The sequence below is a fragment of the Bidens hawaiensis genome, unplaced genomic scaffold (genome assembly GCF_021521415.1).
Source record: "Bidens hawaiensis isolate Kalapana, Puna unplaced genomic scaffold, B.hawaiensis_p1.1 tig00024415_1, whole genome shotgun sequence".
In the NCBI taxonomy this organism is placed as follows: domain Eukaryota; kingdom Viridiplantae; phylum Streptophyta; class Magnoliopsida; order Asterales; family Asteraceae; genus Bidens; species Bidens hawaiensis.
In genome coordinates this window covers 75,239-100,111 of record NW_027493842.1, presented here as the reverse complement: position 1 = coordinate 100,111, position 24,873 = coordinate 75,239, and positions in this window count along the sequence as shown.

Genomic DNA, 24,873 nt, shown 5'->3' with positions numbered 1-24,873 from the left:
GGAAGAATTTAGGTTTGACTATAATTTATATTGAAAATTTACTCGGGAATTTAATACCCGAGTATTAGTTTACAAAAGATACGTTTCATATTACAAGGATTTTTAGTTATAAAAAACGGAGCAATCTTGTACGCGCTTTTATCTTCATTAAGACTCCAATCCTTTTTATATGGGTTGGAAAAATACGTCAGCTATATGCCGGTGAATACGTATGACTCTATAAAACATGTGAATGACATTACAATACAAATATAGTTTTCTCTACAAGCTCAGCAGAAGCATTTCTACTTCTGGTCTATGTACCACTGCCCTACACACACAATTATTCCCGAGCCACGTAGCCCTTAATGGGATCTAGTTATGATGTCACACCCCGCCTCGGTGGAATCGCGAGCATGCGACGAATCATGGATAATCACATCTATTGATTAAAGCAAACATCACATTCTTAGATCACCAAATAGTTTAATTATTTTACAAAATAAAAGTTTTGAAAGCATTTCAAAACATGACTTAAATATAGGATTCCCAAATCTATGACTCAAAATAATTAAGTTATAGACAAAAATCCTCCAAAATAGGTGATCCGACATGCAATGCTCGGCAACCATAATACTTCTTACTTGTTTAGCGACCTGAAAAACATACTTGAAAACGTCAACATAATGTTGGTGAGATCACAAGTTTAATGACACAATATAAATCATTTGTTTCGAAAAGTTAAAATGTTGATGTTAAATAAGGAATTTAAAACATGTAAAGTGAAAGTAATGTAATGCATAATCCTTCGTAAACTTTGCAAGGAATACGAATTAATATATAACACATGAGCCTATAATCAAACCTAAATCTGTTATGTATGCCCGATAACCGTGCCATCACAGTATGAATTATAGAATATATGTTCCCATTAACACGTCGGTTAGAGCGACTAACCATGAGCGGGGGATCAATCCCGATAGTACTCCCCACATATTCCTCGGCTAAACCCATAGTTGAGGATTATAGAATGCATTGATCCGTAGATCTAAGGGCCTTGAGTTACTCATGATTATATAAAGATTATTTATTACGCATTAAAAGATTAAGTATGTTTCCACCCCAAAAATAGTAAAACAGTAAAGAGGGGTTGTGAAACTCACCTTAGTGTTGGTGAGTGTTGATGACACGGATCTTGACGTTATCCGACCTAAGTATGTCATATGAAAAGTACGGGCTATTGTTAGGGTCGGTACGGCATATTAGTTATGTGGGTTTATGCTATGTGTTCATCCAACAACCTAGACCTAGGCATGGTATAACTCGTTGGTGATACGTTAAGTTTAATATATTATGTTTCGTAAATATATATTCATATACTTATCTTATAAGTAATAGTAAATAAAATATATATTACACTATATATTTATTTTAAAGGAAACTTGTATCTATATATATTTATATTACTAAATATATTACATGTATAAACATATTTTGGGAACTATAAGTATTTATTCAACCAAGAATACATATTATTGTAAAAATAATTTTAGATAAATTATCATACCTTGTACTTTTATGGACTTTAAGAAAATAATAAGTAAATAGCTACTAGATACCTATATATGTGTGTTATTATAAGTACAACTATGTCTACGATGTTACACGAAACATCTAACTAGTTTAAAAGAATATATAATATTAAATATATTTATTCTTATGTATGGTTAAAATAAGTTCCTAAAAACTAAATTACTTTATTAAATAAACTTATATTTTGTAAAGTAACACTCAACTGTCTCTTTTTAAATAATTTTCTTCATAACTAATTTTGATATAAAAAAATATATATATATAATATCTTCAAGACACAAAAGTTATAAATTTATAATATTTTATTCTATTCAAGTAACTTATTAGTTTGAGTTTAATCACCATCTTATTTAGTGTGTCCATAAATAATTATTTGTTCAAACATAACTCATTTTATGAGTTTTTAGTCCACTAAGGACATGTTAATTATATCTTTTGACCATCTTAAGGTTTATGCATTATATTTACCAGGTGCATCTTACAAGATTTATGAGTTATATTTTAAGTGACAATATTTTAGATTCCATAGTTTAATGTTGTGTTCATATTTATTAAATGCTAGTTTAACAAGTTTAGCCACTTTGTTATATTATTAGTTTTGTTTTGTTATTTTTACTTGGATGAACTAAACATAGCCTAAACTAGATTTATAGTGTTAGGAGAGTGTTAGAATGGTGTTCATACCACTAGACAAGCTAGGTGGAGATTTCTAGTGGGGGAGATGAGGATGATCTTGAGCAATCTAAAACAACTTCTAGCTCTTGTAAAACCTTCCTACTCCTTAGTTCTTCCTTGATCTTAAAACACCCTTTCTTGTTCTTGATTAGGCCATAGAGAAACTTGTTAGACTAAAACCCAAATGAGAGTGGGTGGTTGGTATCGGTTCGGTTGACACAGTTGAAGGCAAAGGGAAAAGAGTGTCGTGAAATAGTATAGTTGAGAGAGTGGAAATGTGGTTGTGAGGTTCTTAGTGGTCTAAGGACTCTTATATAATACTTCTTTTCTTCATGTACATAATAATAAATAATAACAATAATAATTATAAATAATGTGTGTGTGTATGGTAGCAATAAAGATACAACGAGGAAGGAGAATGAACGGTTGGGGAGGGGTGTTATGAAGGGAAAGTTTGAAAAACATTTTCTTCTTGGTTGACTTGGATTTTATCTCATAAAGATGTATGAGTTTATATGGGTAGGTCTTTTGGTCTAGAAATGACTTAGCATGCATGTCAATATACTATTCTTTCCATTGTTTTGTGAAAGCTTGGGGTGAGTGTGGTCTTGTACGTATATGTCTAGCTAATGGCAGGAGAGATGGGGTCACGGGTTGGTATTTGGTTGAGAAAAGGGAATAGATTACAATTTCTTCTCTTTGTCTGTGGTTAGTCTTTATTACTCTTTTGGTGTAATAATCATTTTAGACATATAATTTTAGTTTACCTTTTTTTGTTGCATGCTACACTCCAAACCCTTTACACCATCTCATGAAACATAGTTTAAATTCTTTTGCTTTACATCACTAGAAAGAATAAATCAAAAGTTGTATGCATCGTTTTTTCTATTTTGATAGTGATGGAAGGTTGAATTGAATTGTTTTATTTATTATTTTTTTTTGCTAAACATTCAGTCGTAATTAATTTAGGGTATTATTAGTTTAGGTTTATTTTCATACTTAGTCGTAATTTGTGCTCGGTTACGCGGGTTTGTTTACTAACTCTAAAATACTGCTATTCTTCGAACATGGTTCAGAGTCATTATCCATCTATATATAAAATATACAATTATTACTTTAGTGCTCTAAATGTGGTACCACCCACTTTCGTGTGTGACGTGTATTTGTACGTGTGACGCGGTAATTCCTATAATTACCTAGTGTACGTAACGAACATGTTTGGTATTTCTGACCCCTAAATGATGAATGATCATGCTTGCATATTAAAATGCCTATGATAAATAAAAAGGATTTATTTTTATTATTGAGTTGTACGGATATTGACCTAAATTTTTGCCGGTTGTCACATTCTCCCCCTGTTAAGCTAATTTCGTCCCGAAATTTTAGTCGAGCTACTTGTGACCGGTTCCTCCAGGAATAGGTGGGGGGTATTTGTGTTTCGTTTGGTCTTAACGTTCCCATGTGTACTTAGGACCTCGTTACGAATTCCAACGCACCTTAGCCAATTTGATTCGGCTTCTACGGAGCTTTTGAATCTTCCAATCAGACACTTCCACGGGTTCTTCAATAAAGTGAAGTTTTTCATTAATTCTGATCTCTTTAGGTGGGATGATAAGTGTGTCATCGGCTAAACACTTCTTCAGATGGGACACGTGGAAAGTGTCATGAATGCTACTAAGTTCTAACGCCAGCTTGAGTTTGTAAGCAACGAGACCAATTCTTGCCAAAAGTTTGAATGGCCCAATGAACCTAGGATTGAGTTTACCTCGCTTACCAAACCTAGCAAAACCTTTCCAAAGTGAAACCTTAAGGAGAACTTTATCACCGACGTTGAACTCTAACCGCTTACGTCTATTATCGGCATAACTTTTCTGTCTATCTCTTGCCGCCTTTATATGATCCCTAATTTGGAATATCTTATCAGTAGTCTCTAGGATGATCTCGCGACCAGTGGTATGTTTTTCACCAACTTCTGCCTAACAGACAGGCGAACGGCACTTCCTACCATAAAGTGCTTCAATCGGTGCAACTTTAATGCTGGTGTGATAACTATTATTATAAGAAAACTCAATCAACGGCAGGTGAGTATCCCAATTACCACCAAAGTCCATCACACAAGCACGTAGCATGTCTTCCAAGGTTTGGATGGTTCTTTCACTCTGGCCATCCGTTTGCGGGTGATAAGCCGTACTCATATCCAATCGAGAGCCCAAGGCATTATGTAATGACCCCCAGAAATTTGATGTGAAGCGACTATCCCTGTCAGAGATTACAGAGATGGGGACCCCATGTTTTGAAACAATTTCTTTTAGGTAGATTCTAGTTAACGCTTCCATACGGTTCTTCTCTCTAATAGGAATAAAATGATCGGACTTAGTCAAACGATCGACAATTACCGAAATGGTGTCAAACCATTTCTTGTCTTAGGTAATTTCGTGATGAAGTCCATGGAAATTTGTTCCCATTTCCACTGTGGTATCTCAGGTTGCTGTAGAAGTCCCGATGGTTTTTGATACTCAGCCTTAAACTTGGAACAATTCAAGCATTTACCCACGTATGTAGCAATATCTCCCTTTATATTGGGCCACCAATTAAGCTCTTTGAGATCCTTGTACATTTTGTCGGCTCCTGGGTGGATCGAGTATCTAGACTTGTGAGCTTCATCCAACACTAACTCACGTAGACCCCCAATATACGGTACCCAAATTCTATTGGAAAAATAGAGGGTTTCGTCGGACTTTGGTTCTAATTGTCTAACCATTCCTCGTAGGGCTTCACCTTTCAAGTTTCCAGCTTTAAGGGCTTCTTGTTGTGTATTTCGAATTTGAGCGGTGAGGCTCGTATGTATGGTCATTCCCAATGCACGGACTCGAAGTGTCTTAACCCTTTCCTTACAGCTCAAAGCATCAGCTACAACATTTGCTTTACCTGGATGATAACGGATCTCACAATCATAGTCATTAAGCAGTTCAACCCATCGACATTGCCTCATATTTAATTCTTTTTGATCGAATATGTGTTGAAGGCTTTTGTGATCAGTGAATACGGTACACTTTGTACCATAAAGATAGTGACGACAGATTTGAGTGCAAACACCACGGCCCTTAAATCCAAGTCATGAGTCGTGTAGGTTTTCTCGTGCACCTGTAATTGTCGATAAGCATAGGTGATCACTTTGTCTATTTGCATCAAGACACATCCAAAGCCATGATGTGATGCATCGCAATAAACAACAAAATTTTCGGTACCTTCGGGGAGGGATAATATTGGCGCACTGCACAATTTCTGCTTCAAAAGGTTTACTGAAACCGAGGCTACACCTGCTAGTGCCAGTGCCTCAATTGCTGATAAGCATGTGATACCTACTCAGAGGTTCACTGCATCATATGAGACTATTTTCGATGACGACGAGCCATAAAGTTCTCCATCACAACACATGGAAATTTAGAACCAAGAAGAACAGAGTATACCTACTGCTGATCAACTGAAAGATTTTGAGATGTTTAATGATCATCTCTAGTCGACTGCATTGAAACCTTCTCAATCAATCACTATGACACAAGATGAAGATCTTCCTGATGAACTAGCCACCGATCTCCTTCCCAGGAAAAGGAGAATGAAAGATCCGTGTAGGTTCCTGGACGGATCTTACACGAGATATCCCGATATACACAGGTGCGGAATCCCTGTGTAGATCGTTACGGACGTAGAATATTAGCTCACGAACACACGTACACACAATACGAACAACCACACGTTATATTGATAACTCAAACCGAGATGCTTACAGACTCACGTCAATAGACTCACACGTAACTGAACTCGATCAACCAAAACCTAAAATGACCAACACTGAAACAGTAACCCGTAGGTTACTTAAATACACGACAACTTCGCCTCAGGCGAAGTTGTCAAGAACTTCGCTCGTTGAACAAGTTCGCCTAGGCGAACTTGTCAACAACTTCGCTTGGTTAACAAGTTCGCCTAAGCGAACTTGTCAACAACTTCGCTGTTACACAAACAATTACATAAACAATATTACAGACTCGATTACAGACTTTATACATATGAACTACTGACATCTATGCACCAACAGACTCCCCCTTGGCAGTAGCTTCATATCTTGATCTTTCAGCTCTTGTCTTGTAATCATGTATCTTCATGCGTGCACTCCTTCTCTAACACACACCGTGACTACTCGCTGATATTTCCTTGCTTCATCCTTCCAAGCAGGAATATAGAATATCTTCTTTTCGTTCAACGCTTGCAAATCAGCTTTCGATAAGTTAACAAGATGCATCGGGTCATACACCCTCAGCACTTCTTGTTCATCTTCGTCTTCCATCACGGCTTCAGCAGTCTGGCAATCAACGTACCACCATTTTAGATTCTTCAACACATCTTGAGGCATATTCTTCATTGGAACCTCCTTGATGCATCGGATCGGCTTGTACTTCATCACCATCCATGGTTTGCCATCTGCTCTCAATCCCCTCTCTGTATCCTCCACGAGCTTTCCCTTCTGTGGCGTTAATAGTTCAAACTTCTTTTCTTTTACGCCTTCTTTCCACACAATCTTCTCAATCATTCTTGCCATATTGTTGTCACTTCTGTTTATCAGGCCCAATCTGCCCAAATCTTTCACCTCGCATTCCGGCAACGTGTTGAAAGATCTCAACATTCTCTTGAAGTATTGAATGCCATCATAACGTTTTACCACAAATAACTTGTTCTGTTCATCATAAATCCAACAGATGATTCCCTTCTTCACCTCAGCATAGCCTTTAATGTTATAGCTTTTCTTGAACATGGCTGGAACAGCAGGCTTCTTGGTCTTGATAAACCAATGAGCACAGCCTTCCTTCCACCTAGGCTGCTCCTTCCACTCAGTAGTCTCATCCATCTCAGCCCTCACATCAGTTTTCTCAACCTCAGGGATCTCGTGCTCGACATTTTCATCAACAATCTCTCCTTCCTCTATCACATTTTCAACCATAATTTCTGCACCAATCTTTTCAATCTCACTGATTGGCAGAACATCTTCATCAAATAATACATCGTCGCTGAACATGTCATCATCAAGTTCCTTCAGCGCATCGATCACGTCATCCTCCACCATCACTACATCATCACCACCAGCCACTTCGGTAGACTCCCCCTCAGCTGTGGAAGCCCCAAGAGCTTGTGAGGTTCTTGGCAGCTCACCACCTGCACCTTCCGGTGCATTGGGATCATCGTCTCGGTCTTCTCTACGCTTGGTCCTCAACTCATCTCCTCTACAGCTCATCTCCCCCTGAGATGCCAAGAACTCCTTCAAGGCATCTATTATTTTCCCGTGCTCAGCCAGGAGGGATGCCTGCAGTTGATTTGCTTCCACTAGGCTTTGAATAGTCTTTGACTGCTCAGCTACAATCCGCTCTAGTGAAGCTATCCGTTCCGAGTCAGAACTGGGCGTGTCCGCAGGTGGTACCGTACCCGATACTCCTGCAGTAGTGGTGACCGTAGACTCAACAAATCGTGCTACTACCACCGGTGGAGTACGCGTTTGAGGTGGTAGAGACACAATTTCTGGAGCCGACGTCTGGACGACTGTGATCTGTGGAAGGTCAGCCGATGATGTAGCCACTACGGGAACAACCGTAGCGCTTGTACTCGATACCTGCACAGAGGTAGGAACAAGGGACATACCAGACAAGGCAGGTGGAGCAAAACGTGCAAACCTTGAAGTCTCTCCGGCTCCAACACCCATACCTGTCGTTTCCCTTCTTGAGCGCTTTCGCACCAGCTGTACAGCCTCCTCTTCATCAACTTCCTCATCTTCGTCATCAACAATTCTCTTCTGCTTACCCACCGTTCTCTCATGTCTCACCATCATTTGTCTGGCCTCTTCCATCACATCATCAAAATTAGCTTGTGGACCCGATACTTGAGTATTCTCATGTGGATCAAATCGGTCCATATCAAAGAACCCTTGCCCGTCGAACATGGCGTCAAGATCAATCTCAGAAGCTGGCACAGCAGCAGATGCAGCAGAAGATACAGCAGGCGCAGCTGATACAGCCTGGGGTGCTGCCGCCTGTTGTTGTCTTGGGTCCCTAAACTCGTCCCCCGCCGCAGGTACATACTCCGGGTTTATAAGATACCCAAAGAGCGGAGTATGCCTGGTACGCAGCTCAGGCTTGCTTCGTGCGCTGGAAGTGCGACACTGAGCAAAGATACGTTTCGTCACACATTCCACGTATCGAATAGGGCGTCTTTGAGGTAGCGACGGAGCCACATGATTTAAAATCATCTGTAGGAATCGTGGATACATTGTAAACCGCTCACGCGCCACAGCCCTCCTCTGACGATCGATCTCGTAAAAGATCATCTGACTAAAAGAATATCTTTTATTGTAAGTCAGGGCAGTCATAGCAGACTGCATCGTCGCACCCATTCCATCAGTGCCCGCCTTCCGTCCCGACATACAGACTATCATGACATGCATTAGGAAGCGCCACTGATCTAATAAGAATCCTTTCCTTCGCTGTGTATCACCTAAGAGACCTGAATACCCCATCCTTAGGAACGCGCCATCACGAAAAGGAGCAACAAACTCCGTGGGGTCATCTCTTGTTTCTTCTCCAAATTGCAACGCCACCCGTATGTGTTCAGAGGAAAACTGAACAACTTGACCATTAACGGTGGCTCGCATCACCGGGGGCTCAACCCGGCAATCATACTCTACCGTCTGCCAAAAGTCTTCAATATTCGGCAGTGAAATAGGCAGGGTAGTGGTGATAGCGTGAAATATTCTTGAGCGCAGTAGAAAGGTAATAATCTCCCGGTAGTCCTCCACGCCTTTTGCATCTGGATCTAGAGTGATGAACTGGTTATGAGCTGGAAAGAATAGCCTCTGATCGTCACCGTCATCACCACCAGCTCCTCCAACAGCAGCCATATCTGCACTAAACGAACCAAGTTAGATAACCATTAAGCAACACACAAGTTCGCTTTATACCATGAGCGAAGTTGTGATCAAACATGTATAGGCGAACTTAAAGGTGAGGCGAAGTTGGGAACAACTTCGCTTCATCTGTAAGTTCGTCTAATTAAATTTAAGTAAAATGATCAAGGCGAAGTTGATGTTAACTTCGCCTTATCACAACATCGCCTAGGCGAAGATAAGAGTTAGGCGAAATTAAGCTTCAGGCGAAGTTGCGGATAACTTCGCCTCAAGCGAAATTAAGCCCCAGGCGAAGTTGCGGATAACTTCGCCTAAACCCTAACTTCGCCTTCATCTGAATCGGCGACTGTTCAGATTCAAACGGCCAAAAATCCGATGATTTCGCACGATTTGACGATCCAGGAGAGAAGAACACAACATATTAATGTTATTAAGACGAAAAGTTCGTCCATGAACACGTAACACAAGTTTGAAAAACTCGGTTTTGAAGGTCCGACGACCCGAGTTCTCGAACCGGGTAAAAACGTCTATGAAAGAACATGTTAGTGATGTATATCGACAACACGTACCCTCAACTGATAATAGAAACTGGAAACGAAGATCGAAATCGGAATAGGAATCAAGTTCGCCGGAAAACTCGGAGCTTAAGTTCGCTGATAACTTTGAAAATAATGAAAATCACTGTTTAAAAAACCTTATATAGGGTCAGTGTAGTTCAGGCGAAGTTACGGATAACTTCGCCTAGGCGAAGTTAAGCACAAGTTCGCCTGATTCAACAACTTCGCCTATAATTTCAAAATCAAACCTTTAAGTTTGAACATTTTGCAATTAACATTTGAAACTTCCAAAAAGAGATAACAAATATGATCATGTCTAAGTAACCAGTTATAAAATAATACAACTACAAAAATAGGAAAAACTAATAAAAATTTAACAAAAAAGGGATCAAATTTCAGTCTAGTCAGGGACACCACGTTTTAGAAAAGATCCTAACAGGAATCATACTAACTACGTGACTGTTACATAGATCCGTGTTTAGCTGTATTATGACATATAGAGACAGGTTGTAAGCAGGTAATATACTTAAGATGGTTTTCATCGTTTCTGTGATACGAGTTAGGTTCAATTAATCCTTAAAATTTAAGTGGGCAACAACTCAGAAATATTGATGCCTCCTATCTATCCTCAAAGCGTATTTGGCTTTCCCCAAGTCACCCCGAATTGACTTCGACCCATAGTGTCTGATTAACTTGTAAGTATTCTTTGACTGCTTCCCGTACTCATTCTTCCATGATTGAGAAGTCTCAATATCTTGAACTTTCGAATGTCACAATTACTTCATAAGTACTAAAATTTTTTAATTTTTTAATTTTTTTTTTTTTTTTTTTTTTGTTTTTTTAAACAACTTATAGATTTCAAAGTAATAAACAACTGCAAGTCCCGAATCTGGATCACTGCAGTGTCTTGAAATGCTTTCTTCACGGGAATCAGAACACTTACGGGCTCGTGTATGACTGGGTAATCACTTTTCTGCCTATCATTCGGAAAGATGTACATGAAGACACGCAAAACTCTTAAGGAGTTTCCACATAAAATCAAGTAAACTTTAATTTGTATCACATCTACTTTTACGCACCATAAAAAGTTATCATGACATACAATGATTGTCCTAAAGCCTTTTAAGCCTAATAACTTCACCAGTTAAGCACACAAAGTTAGTATATATATCATTTTCCACGGTTGGATCAATTTTCTGTTAAACATAGCAAAGAACTTCTTTACGAAGTATTAGACTTGAAAAGTAATTTCATTTCCCCAAAAAAAAAAATTTGACTTCAGTCACCCCGATCACGTCAAAGTCTTCAGGTAAACGGCAATCCCGAAGATCCAATGGATCAACTGGACCGACCACATACAAGTATGTGTCCTTCTCACTAAGAATAACCGACTAATTTTCAGTGACAGAAAGAAAACACATCTTAACTGCCCCGGTCACTTTCAGTCATCTGGTTAATGGCGACCCTCATTCTCTAAGTAGAAACGAGGACCAAAACATATCCAAGGATATGTCCATCAAACTGAGGTAACCGACTAATTTTAAGCAATAGTGATGGTTTTTTTTTTTTTTTTTTTTTTTTTTTTTTTTTTTTTTTTGAACATAATCACAAAAACATGGTTACTCGGGATTGATCATCCCGTTCAGCTCAATTAGGTTTTGAAATCTGGATTTATCAAAAGCTTTTGTAAATAAATCAGCGAAATTTTCCAGCGTATCGACCTTTTCGACCTTGATCAGTTTCTTCTCAGCACAATCCCGTATGAAGTGATGACGAATGTCAATATGTTTAGTTTTACTATGCTTCACGGGATTGTTAATTACTGAGATGGCAGCAGTGTTATCAATTAAAATAGGAGTGAGTAAGAAATTCAGACCATAGTCGCGCAATTGTTGCTGAATCCACAAAACCTGAGAACAGCAGTTGGATGCTGCCATATATTCAGCTTCGCACGTTGAGATTGCGACTGAAGTCTGCTTCTTGCATTGCCACGACACCAATCTGCCACCAAGAAACTGACAACCTCCAGTTGTTGACTTCCGACTCTGATTGCACCCTCCATAATCAGAATCTGTATATGCTACCAGTTCTACGTCTCCTCCCTTCGGGTACCACAACCCTAGCTTCGGCTTGCCTTTAAGATACCGCAAAATCCTCTTCACACCCTTCATGTGAGATTCCTTTGGGTTTGCCTGAAAACGAGCACAAAGACAAACAGCAAACATTATATCAGGCCTAGAAGCAGTTAAATACATCAAAGAACCTATTATAGCCCGATACTGAGTTGGGTCCACATATGCGTCACCGTCAATTTCAGCTCCCAACTTGTGGTTGACGCAAATTGGAGTGTCAAATGGAGAAGAGTCCTCCATCTTGAAACGCTTGAGGACATCATGAACATATTTTGTTTGATGAATGAACATCCCATCCTTCTTTTGATCAACCTGCAATCCTAAAAAGAACGTTAGTTCACCCATAGCACTCATCTCGAATCTTTTCTTCATAACGGCCTCAAATTCCTGACACATGGAAACTCTTGATGCAGCAAATATGATGTTATCCACGTAGACTTGAACTAGCAGGAAGTCACTTCCTTCTCTCTTCACAAACAAAGTACTGTCGATCAAACCTCTTTCAAAACCATTTTCTAGCAAGTAGTCCGATAACGTTGAATACCAGGCACGAGGTGCCTGATGTAATCCATACAGCGCCTTGCTCAACTTGTATACGTGATCAGGAAAGTCTGGGTCAGGAAAACCCGGAGGTTGCTCAACATACACAACCTCATCCACTTTCCCATTGAGGAACGCACTCTTCACGTCCAACTGAAACACTTTCATCTTCTTGAACGCAGCAAACGCCAAAAACAATCTTATGGCTTCCAATCTGGCGACAGGAGCAAACACTTCGTTATAATCAATCCCCTCTTGTTGATTAAAACCTTTCACGACAAGCCTCGCCTTGTTTCTTATAATGATCCCCTTATCATCTCTCTTGCACTTGAACACCCATTTTCTGCCTATCGCATGCACATTCTTTGGTTTTTCAACCAAAGTCCAAACTTCCATCTTCTCGAATTGAGCCAACTCTTCTTGCATGGCCTCGACCCACGAGCTGTCCTTTAAAGCCATTTGATAATTTTTCGGTTCAATCTGGCTTATAAAGCAGGTATACAGGCATTCAACGATTATTCCTGTCTCCTTAATGCTTGTATAAACACAGGTGTGTTCATTCAAGCTGCTTCTCGTTTGTACACCTGAGGACACATCACCAATCACATTGTCCAAAGGGTGAATTTTATGAATTCTCGTGGTCGGTACAGAACCGACATGCAAATTATCTTCCAAATTAGAAGAGATCTCATCAATGGTTGTTTCATGCTGAGAGTGAAAAGGATTGATAAATTCTTCTTCAGTTGAGGCAGCAGGGGTAACAATAGTGTTTGATGAGGAAGGTTGACATTTTTCAATCAGCTGTCTTTGCAATAGATTTTCTTCCTCATCGAGCATCATCTTCATCGCAGCTCTTTCTTCTTCTTCAGAAATCTCCAAATCCGGTACGTTAAACGACTTAAAAAGCTTAACATAGTCGAAAAGCTCAGCAGGTCCATTGCTTGGTTTTGGCGGTTGGTAACTTGTGATGTCAGTGTTACATACCACCTCCACCTTGCAAGTCGAAGTATTAAAGACACGCCTGTTGGGAGTCCCAACAACATAACCGACTAAGATTCCTTCATCGGCTACTTCTCCAAATTTCGAATTTGTCTTCAAGATCGAACAAGGAGACCCGAATGGTTCAAGACCACTCAAGTTGGGCTTCCTTCCATGCATAAGCTCGTAGCAAGTTTTACCAAGTCTCTTAACGGTTAACACTCTATTCAGAACATAGCAGGCTGTAGCGACTGCTTCAGCCCAGAACATCACAGGAAGCTTCGAATCTGCCAGCATAGTCCTGGCTCCTTCAATTAAAGTTCGGTTCTTCCTTTCAGCCACTCCATTCTGTTGCGGAGTATACGGAGCGCTGTATTGATGTTCAATTCCTTTCTGAAGACAGAAGATCTCCATTTCAAAATTCTTGAACTCTGTCCCATTGTCACTTCTGATGAACTTAACTGTTTTACTCATGACGTTCTCAACTTTAGTAATCAAACTCTTCACCATTTGAGCCGTCTCATCTTTCGATTTCAGAAAATATACCCACGAGTATCGCGAGTAGTCATCAGTGATCACCAAGCAGTAAGAAGTACCTCCTAGACTTTTTACATTCACTGGACCGAAGAGATCCATGTGAAGCAGTTCTAGAGTACTGGCAATTGAGTTGACCTTCTTGGTGAGATGGGATTTCTTGTGTTGCTTTCCCTTCTTGCATGCAATACATTTGTCTTCAAAGTTAAAACTTTTCAAGGGAACGCCCATCACAAGCCCATTTTTGACAATGTGGTTCATCTTCCGAAGATGAATGTGCCCCATTCTCCTGTGCCATAGTTCGGATTCTGATTCGCTTGCTTTCGTCAACAAACATGATTCTCCCAAGGCCATTTCAGTAGACCTCATATCCATCACATACGTATTTGTATCACGTGGAGCTGTCATCACTATCCACTCTTCTGTTATCTGAAAACCAGGCTTCAACACGATCGCCTCATTCTTCGTGAAGTGAACAGTATACTCCTTATCACAAATCTGCGACACACTCAGCAGATTGTGCTTCAGCTCTTCCACAAAGTTCACATTCTCAAGTGTCATCTTCCCATTGGACACCGTTCCTTTCCCAGTAATTCTTCCTCCACTTTCACCAGCAAAACTAACTCTGGCTCCCTGAACAGGTTTTAAGTCGTGCAACAAGTATTTGTTGCCCGTCATGTGCCGGGAACAGCCGCTATCTACAATCCAAAGACTGTGGGCAGCCCTGTTCAAATGTTCCTGCACAATAAAGCAAATGATTAGAATCTAGGGACCCAAGACCAATTGGTCTTGGATCTATACATCCCGTACTTCTGCTTTCCGAAGTTAGCATTTGAATAATTCCTGTCAGTCCTAGTAGGAAATCTCCTTGGAAATTGAATGTGAGGCCTTCCAAACCTATGTGTATTGAAAGTATTATATCTTGCGGTTTGATTATCAGCATTGTAAAACTGAGGTTTGTTTCTGTGAAAACCTGAATTAGTTACATTTTGAAACTTTAAAGGGTTTTCATTTTTAACAGTATTAAAATTACCAGTAGACTTATGCTCAGTTTTAATAGGCCTCCCACCTCTGAATTTCGGCGTCAGAGGACAATCTGCAACAAGATGTCCTACCTTATTACACCGAAAACAACACCTATACTCCATTTTCTTTTCAAATGTTGTTTTGGATGTAGAGGCAGTGTTACCAGCCGTTCGTCTCACATAAGGTGGGACGTACGGGTTGAGTGGAGTACTCTTTTTAGAAGTTTTATCTTTATCTCCACCAGTGGGTAACCCTACCTTCTCTTTTGTCTTACCCGATTCGGACAACTTATCCGAATCCGATGAGACTGGACTCGTAACAGAAATATTTACACTTGAAACAGGCGAACTCGTTTCGCCACTACTAACACTTGAATCTTTACTTGTAACCTTGATAGGAACTGTCTGAGGAACTTCAAAATCAGCAGATTTCTGTACACTAGGGTTAAAAGTGTAATTATGGTTATACGGTGGTGGAACCTCGTGATAACCAATTCCTCCTCTCTTTGTAGAGGTATCTTGATCACTAACAAGGTGATCAAGAATAGCTGAGGAATTTCGGAACTGCTCCAGTTTTCGGTTCAGTTCCACCACTTTCACCTGGTGGTCAGCAATCTGCTTTTCACGTTCAGCAATCAGTTTAGTCTTTTCTTCTAAAACCTCATAACTAAGATCAATAACTTCAATTTTCTCAGCAAGTTTAGTTTTTAAGCTTTTAACATCTTTTTCACATGCTTTAATTTTAACTTTGTAACTGTTTTCTCTTGCTTTTGTGAAGTGATGATCTTCTTTAAGAGTTTTAAATTCAGCATCTAAACGAACATACTGATCAGTCATGGTAGCAAGTTGCTCAGACAAATTCTCACATTTAGTACAAATAGATTTAGAACTTACCTCGGAGCGTTGATCATCGTTATCTGCCATGAAAGCTTTTTCCTTACCAGCAGCTTTCTCTTCTCCGGTAGTCTTCTCACGTTCTTCATTCTCAACCTTAGCCATATTTGCCTGTTCATTATTTTCATTCAAATGCAGGTTCCAGTTGTATTCACCTGCTTCTCTGGACAGCATGGCATTGACTTCTTTAGTACTTCCAGTGTGCTGTGGGGACCGGCCCTGACCACGCTCAACTCTATCGTTTCTGCAATCTTTGGCAAAGTGCCCGTTTTGTTGACAGTTATAGCACCTTACCTTGGACTTGTCGAACCCTGGCCTGCCACCAACAAACTTTCTCCCCGTCTTCCTCATGAACTTCTTCACTCGCCTCACTATCATGGCCATCTGCCATTCTAAATCCATCTCCTCCAGATCATCAGCATCGATCTGGTCGTAGTCTTCATCTAGCATCGCCGGATCAACCACCTTTCCTTGAATATAATTTTCATAAGAAGCAATAAATGAAGCATAGAGGCCAAACTGCTCTTCAGCAGATTTGACGCTCATTGGCATCTTTGAGTAATTATTGCTTGAGGAACTTGAAGATCCACCACTCTGGCTTGCTGTCTGTTGAGTACCACTTGATCCACCCGCAACAAAGCAAACATCCCCATTTGAATTTACTGACACATGCCCCTCCTGTGAAGAATTGGCACTCGACTCACCTTTCGAGTAGTAGGCGGCAGAGTCAGTTTTTGAACTTGTATTGGAGTTCACTTTCGCACCATACATGCTTGGATCTTGAACCTGATCCATAGATGTTTCTTTCCTCACCATATTAAGCTCAAAAGTTCTGAGCTTGTTGACAGCGGTTTCAAGATCGTAAGTAGAGAAGTCCTTGTCTTCTCTCATTAATACAGTATACATCTCCCATTTTGGTGGGAGAGAATCGAGAAGTTTTTCTACAATCTCTTCTTCTCGGTAGGAAATGGAGTAGTTACTCAATTCAGTCATGAGATGATAATATCGAGTGATAATATCATCAAGAGATTCGTTCTTTAAGTACTTAAAGACTGAAAATTGAGTTTTAAGCAGCTTTATCTTTGAGGCCCGAATGCCTACATTTCCTTCGAATCTGCTCTCAAGAGCTTCCCAAAGCTCTCTAGCCGATGTATACTTTCTGAATGTATGGAGGATCTCCTGCGGAAGAGCCATTGTGATTGCAGCATGAGCCTTGCTTTCGGCTTCGTACATCTTCTTCTCCTCCTCTTCCATTTTACTGTATTTCTTTATTTGGTCTCGACCCTCATACTGCATGATTGGTGGAATATATCCATCTTGGATGCATACCCACATTTTTGCATCCTGGTACTTAACATACTGTATGAACCGATCCTTCCACGCAACAAAGTCGGTTCCTTTTAGCAATCTTGGGGCCTTTGTAGCTGACCCCGCTTCAACTTCCATCTTGACAAGCTCTGAAATGTTGATTGACGACATCCTTCTTGAAGACTAAGAAACCCGAATAAATTCTGAAATGGGCGAAGTTAGAAAAATTTCTTCGAAACAGTACTGTAGGCGAAGTTAAGTATAACTTCGCTTAAGTAAAAACTTCGCTGGATCCTTTGTAAATTCGCGTAAATGGACGAAGTTGAGAATAACTTCGCTTAGGATAAGCGAACTTAGAAAGTAAGCGAACTTGAAGAGAACTTCGCTGAACGAGGCGAACTTGAGAAGAACTTCGCTGAGTTAGGCGAAGTTGAGGAGGTAGGCGAAGTTATGAATAACTTCGCTTCTCCTTATATCTTCGCTGAAACCCTACGAATCCTGACGGCAACTTCGCCTGTTGAACAGCAACTTCGCCTGACGAACTTGAACTTTCTGCAGATCTGAAAAACGGATTTTAACGACGATTTTGACGATTTGAAGGCTTAAACACACTGGTAGGAAGCTAGAATGAGCAAAAACACCACAAACTCGTCCCGGTAACACCCGAAATGGAACGAATTCTACACCCGCGTGAATATCCCGAGCCACACAATCGAGCAAACGCTCTGATACCAATTGTAGGTTCCTGGATGGATCTTACACGAGATATCCCGATATACACAGGTGCGGAATCCCTGTGTAGATCGTTACGGACGTAGAATATTAGCTCACGAACACACGTACACACAATACGAACAACCACACGTTATATTGATAACTCAAACCGAGATGCTTACAGACTCACGTCAATAGACTCACACGTAACTGAACTCGATCAACCAAAACCTAAAATGACCAACACTGAAACAGTAACCCGTAGGTTACTTAAATACACGACAACTTCGCCTCAGGCGAAGTTGTCAAGAACTTCGCTCGTTGAACAAGTTCGCCTAGGCGAACTTGTCAACAACTTCGCTGTTACACAAACAATTACATAAACAATATTACAGACTCGATTACAGACTTTATACATATGAACTACTGACATCTATGCACCAACAATCCGAGAACGGGTGTGCTGGTTACAGAAACTACACAAACTAGTCAACACAGAGAACCTGAGCCTGAAGCACTGAAGCTTAAGGTGATACTAGTCCATCCACTGCTGAGCCTCGAACTCAAGATCAAATATTTGATGACATTGATCACGAGTTCAAGTTTGAGGCTAATATTTAGTCCACTGACGAGCCATCGGGATCGTCTAACCCGATTGGTCAATCAAGTTCCAACGCTGTTGATAAGATTGCTCACATTCTTGCAATGTAAGATAAATTTTTGCAGGATAAAGTCAAGGGGATCACTCTGGATGCTGAACCTGTTGATGTACAGTCTTTACAGCGATGAGTCTTTGAACTTGAGCAAGACTCGGTTGGGAAAGATGTACGCATCCAAGAGCTTGAAGCTAGCAACCCTGATAAAGATTTGAAGATCAATGAACTTCAAACTAACATGGGTGGTCTCACCGCGATGTACTTGGACCTCCAGCAAAAGCTTATTCAAAATTTTTGAGATGAATTTAAAAGCGATGAGGATGTTGTTGCAAAGGCACCTGCTGATAGTCAAGGTGGTAGTTCTAGTGCGCGTCCTGCTTCAAACATTTACGCTTCTAAAGCACTGGAAAAGTACCTTGCTGCCCCTACAAAGACAGCCGAATAATGTGAAAGGCTTCAAAAGAAGATTCTTATCATGAAGAATTCAAATCAGAACGTAGAATCTTCCAATCACCCTGATAAATTTATTGTTGAATTAAAGAAAGGCTTTTCCGACAAGTATGGTGATCGATCGGGTGTTTTGTATTGGGGGTTTGATGTTGATAAAGCCATGTGGTGGATGAAAAGAAGGTCTGGGACTACCGAATATTACAGGATAATGAAGGATTTTGGATCCTGGACGAGGGTTGATCTCAGTGACCTTATTAATGCTCCTTTTCACAACCCTAACAATGTCAGGAAGGCTATAGATTTCTGGAACTTCTTGAGGAATCAAGTTGACCGAGGATTCCCTAATATAACTACCGCCGAGTCATTTTTAAAGAAAGCCAAAGGGGTCCGAGATCTGAAGACGGGGAAGACGATGATCAACGTTATGTGGCCTGCAACTAAGAAGGCAACTCACATTCCTCTGTCTACTAGAATTCCATATGGGACTTTAGATGAGATGACGTTCTGGACGTATTACTTTAGATGAGCATGATTAATGTTGAAGATACAAACCAAGGGGGAGATTGTGGGGTTAGCTATTAGTATGGTTTGTACTTGTTATTGGGCTACTTTGTGAACAAAGATATCTTGGATCTCGGTGGGCTTTTGGGTTGTTTTGGGCTTGAATGTAGTGCCTATATATACAATGTATCTAGGTTATTATTAGGTTGGCCGTTCATAATATAGAGAATGAGATATCGGTGTAGTTGGTGTAACCATTGTGCTTAAGCACCCGACGTAATATACATGTGTTTTAAAGCAGTTTATTTGTGTTCTTCGTGTGTTTTCTTGCATAACATTGAATCATCTCTTGTTAGTTTCCGCATAACAACGAGGTTTTTTGAAATTGCATTGAAAGATCCATCTAAAGGACTTACACCTATTTCAACGAATCTCAAGGACGAGATTCATTCCAATGTGGGGAGGATGTAACCTCTCGAAAAATACCATATTTATTTTTGGGTTAAAATGTCAACTTTGAATAAAGAAGGACCCAAAAATATTTTAATATAAATATGGTAAAGAAATAATAACATATATAGATTATAAAGATGGAAGCATTCCATGTTAAGGAAATGAATTCATCCCACATGGAAGGAAGAAAATTAAACTCCGTTACATGTGTATAAATAAGGAAGATAAATTTCATCCCACATGGAAAGTGAGATAGATTTGGAAACTCTTTATAAGAGGTGGAGTTTCCATAGTAATATTTTTTTATGCTTAAGCATGCACCCAGTGGTCCTAGCCAAGGGTGTGAAGCACCCGATACGCACGGGTATGGGCTCGGGTGAGGACTGTAACATCCCATTTTTCGGGTTTCGGTTAATAAATTAATGTATGAGTTATTATGAATCGGGCGAGTGTTGGGCTAAATGGAATTGGGTTATGGACTTGGGTTATGAAGGAAGGAGGAATGGACCATGGGCTTAAGCCCATGATCCATAATTATATAAACCATTAATCACCTATTTAATTCATTTTACACACATTCCATACACCTCCCAAAACACACACTTAGACTCTCTCTCTAGTCTCTCTCTCTAGCCGAAAGATAGAAGAAGAACCAATTCCGACCTAAGGTAATGATAGTATGATATTGTATGATCTTAAACTGTTAGATATAGTCACAAAACGACGAGCCGACACCGTTAAACTGTTTAAGTCATGAGATCCGGGTGGACGTATAAACCGAACCTAAGATGAGCTTAGGGATCACCCTAGCTCAGATCTGGATCGAACGGGGTGAAAAACGAGTCAAAACTTGTTTTTCCGGCGAAACCGCGTTTTTTCGGCGACGGCGCCGGAAAAGGTGTACGAGGTAAGGATGTCAGGGAATGTTCCCTGACATTCTGACCTAACCCTAGTTCATTAGCAGGCGTAACGAACTAAGGGTAATTCGTCAGGAGATTCATTAAGGGAAGCTTAACGAACTAGCCTTAGTTCGCGTCCAGATTCGTTAAGGAAAAGGATAACGAATTAACCCCAATTCGTTATAGCCATTCGTTAAAGGAGATAACGAATTAGAAGGTCGAATTCGTTACAGAGGGGTCATTCATTATAAGGTTCAATTCGTTACAAGGACCAGTTCGTTATGAACCCAATTCGTTAAGAACCAAGTAACGAACCAGACCATGTTGAGATAGCGAAACAGAATAACAAATCAACTAACAAAATAGATCATGAAAGATAACGAATTAGTTAAAGATACATGCTTATTTCGTATAAGAAATGAGTTAACGAATCAGAAAACAATTTAAAATCCTAATGGAAAATGTGTTAAGACAGTTAATGGAAAATCGCGTTTCCAGCCAGGGGCTCTGCCCCTTGGACCTTACTAGGGGATGCCTCCCCTATACCCCGCTGCCAGGGGCGCTGCCCCTGGACCCCCGTTCATTGAGGGTTATCTTGGACTAGAAACGCGATGTGAGTAGTGATAGTTAATTGATACGTGTAATTGTTATACAGTTAGTCGAGCACGACTAAGGAAAGGAATAACAATTAACTGTGAACGTAATCGAGTTCAGGTGAGTTTCTAGCCCCACTTCCTTATTATGTTTTCGGGGCTGTGTTCATACTCGATGTGATAGTTAATACACTTACCTTAGGTGATAAGTGTATGCCTTGTATGATTTATGTATGATGATTGCTTGACGGTGTGTGAACGATCTTCGGATATTGCACGTGCCGTCAAGTGGTAGTTAAAGGTATGATTGATATGTGTGATGTATGAATGATGTACGTATGAATATATATGATGTATGAACAATGTATGTATGATATGCTGATGGTACGTGAACGCTCTTTGGAGATTGCACATATTGTCAAGGAAAGTACGTAAAGGACAGGTATGTTATAGTAGTACGAATGAAGGGAACCGACCCTAATAGTATCGGCGAATGAAGGGAACCGACCCTAATAGTATCGGCGAATGTAGGGAACCGTCCCTAATAATATCGGCGAACGTAGGTAACCGACCCTAATAATATCGGCGAAGATTATAGGGTGGAATGCTCTTTAAAACGTATATGTATGAATGAAAGTATGTATGTAAGTACGAAAGAAAGAATGAAAGTACGTATGTAAGAAAGTACGTAAGTAAGTATAAAGGTATGTACCTTCGGGTGCATATGTTAGTATGTGAATGTCGTCTGATTAACTAGAACTCACTCAGCGTAGCTGACTTTTAGTATGCACGCAGGTGAGTAGAATGAGGCAACTTGCATAAGGGGAGACACATGGCATGGACTTGAAGAAGCTGGCATCTCAAGGAAGTGTTATGTTATTTTAAAGACAATTTTTATTTTAAATGATTTGGAATGATCGTTAAGAGAAGAAATATGGTTATGTAATGAAATGGTTCGAATGTTTTTAATATTCCGCGAATGTTTTTGCTAAATCTGATATTTAGAACTGTGTTTATGAGTATATCCAATGTCCAAAGTAGGGCACCGGTAACGGGGCCTTACAAGGACGATGGCGATGGTGACGGCGAAGGGCGTTGGACGCAATGTGGGGCTTTGATGGCGCACTTTGCACTTCGCACCCAGTGGTCCTAGCAGAGGGTGCGAAGCACCCGTCGTGCACGCGCACGGGCTCGGGCAAGGACGAGGACGATGGTGATGGTGATGGCGATGGTGGTGGCAGTGGCAAAGACGAGGGCGACGACGAAGGGCGTTGGGCGCAATGTGGCGCTTTGATGGCGCACTTTGCACTTCGCACACTCGCATCACCACGAGCCGCTTGAGAGCCACCTTATTGTTTTTGGAAACTGGAAGCGGGACTAGGAATTGACAAGATATGAAAGTTAAAGGACTAAAATACAAATTCTGAAATTCAAGACTTATCACGATACGCGATGGATCAAAAGATGACCCATCATGATACGTGATAGGTACATCACATTGCCCCAATATGGGTGGTGTCGCGATACACGATCGCCAAACCTTTTGGGTCATCGTGATGCACGATGACCATGCGAAGTAATCGTGGACACGTGGCAGGTCTACTAGGTGACCAATCAAACCTAGTGGACGACTGCGCTATACGCAAGGGCCGAACCAAAGTTTCATCGCGATACGCAATGGAATATAATATTAAGAGGCGGTTAAGCGCTTTATTGCGATACGCGATGGATCCCCTATTAGGCCCATCGCGTATCGCGATGGTCATGATTTCGACTCTATAAATAGGGGTGTCGGGCTTTGCCTTATGCATCCTAAAATCAACCTACACTTATAATATATCGATAATTATGCTTCGATCCCGACGTTCCGACGATTCTCGAAGTACGTGCAAGTGTTGAAGCCTTGTTTGTTTGTATTCTCAATTAACCGCCGACCAAGTATAAGTGTTGCCCGCGTCAAGCTTAGGCATATCCTATAAGAAAGCCATACCAGGTAGGGATACTGCCCGATTATTTTATTATATATGGCTTAGACCCTAGTCGGGGGTATAGTCTATATCTTGATAAGATAAAAAGGTGAAATATAGTTTTATAAAACAAGGGTGTAAAGAAAATATTATTTCTTTATAATTATAAAGATTATATAATGTTTCTTAGCAAATAAGAAACTTAATTTGTAAATTTCTTCATGAATAATAAATGTAATGTTTTATTAATAAATGTTTTGGACTAAAGGTCCATGTATAAAGAAATAATTATCAAGGGAATGATTATGCAAATAGACTAAAGGTCTAAAGTTAGATCATTGATCTAGTATTTATACTTGGTTATTCTCGTACTATAGGTTTGAGGTAACTTCAAAACAAAATCAGTGAAAGCGCTGATCAAAACAAAGGTGAATACGCTCATAATAATAAAACTCTTTAATCGAGTCATGTACCTAGAAATCAAAGTTTACATGAGATAATGTATCCCTAAAACTTTAGTATATGCTTGCAATTGGGCTAGTTATACTTGTGTTTGGATCCTTACATATGTGGGCAGAGGGTAGGCATTCCCCACCACGCGTGGTACCAGGTCCCTGTCTTGTTGATCCAGTTTATAGGGGCTGTGAGGGTTGGACTAATGTAATATAATTGGTACACCGGTCTAGAGGGCCGCTGATTGTTTATAGTATGAACTAAAGATTTTCATATATAATTGGACTAATGTTCTGAATTTTAAACTTTTTAAGAGTATATAATTAATATATATATATATACATACATATATATATATATATGTGAACAAGAAGAGAAATTCTAAATAAGTAAATCAATTATATGGATGTTACCATCTAAGATCAAGAGTCCACTCCATTCTTCCTTGATGATTATAAAGTAAATATGTGATAAACTTTCTTTAATAATCAATGATAGAATAGTCCCATATTTTTAAGTGAACATACCCTATGACATAAAAGAAAGTAGCATGCATAACTTCATGTCTTCCACAAGAATGTCAATTTAAGTAAGCAAGTGGTTTTAGTAAAGTATAAAGATTAAGATTGACTTTGATTTCTCAAATACCAATTCTAACAACTTCGGTGGTTATAGTTTAGTCACACAACCTCCCATTGGTTGATTTAAGTTGGTTATAATTACACATTTCTATAACATGTGATTTCCTTAACTAGCATGATAACCTAAGCAATCATGTTAACAATTATATATCAGAATTACCAAAACTAGAGAAATAGATCATAGCTTATATCTCATCATTTCTAAGTACAATATAAGGATCCATGTTTTATCTTAGATAATTAATCAAAATATTATTTTTACCATTTCTAGTCTCCAAGAACATGAGTGAATCATGAATAATTGTTAATCATCAATATTGATTTGTTGAGTTAAAGTGATAAAACATTTTTCATCAAAGGATAATTGCAAAATTACCATGTACTT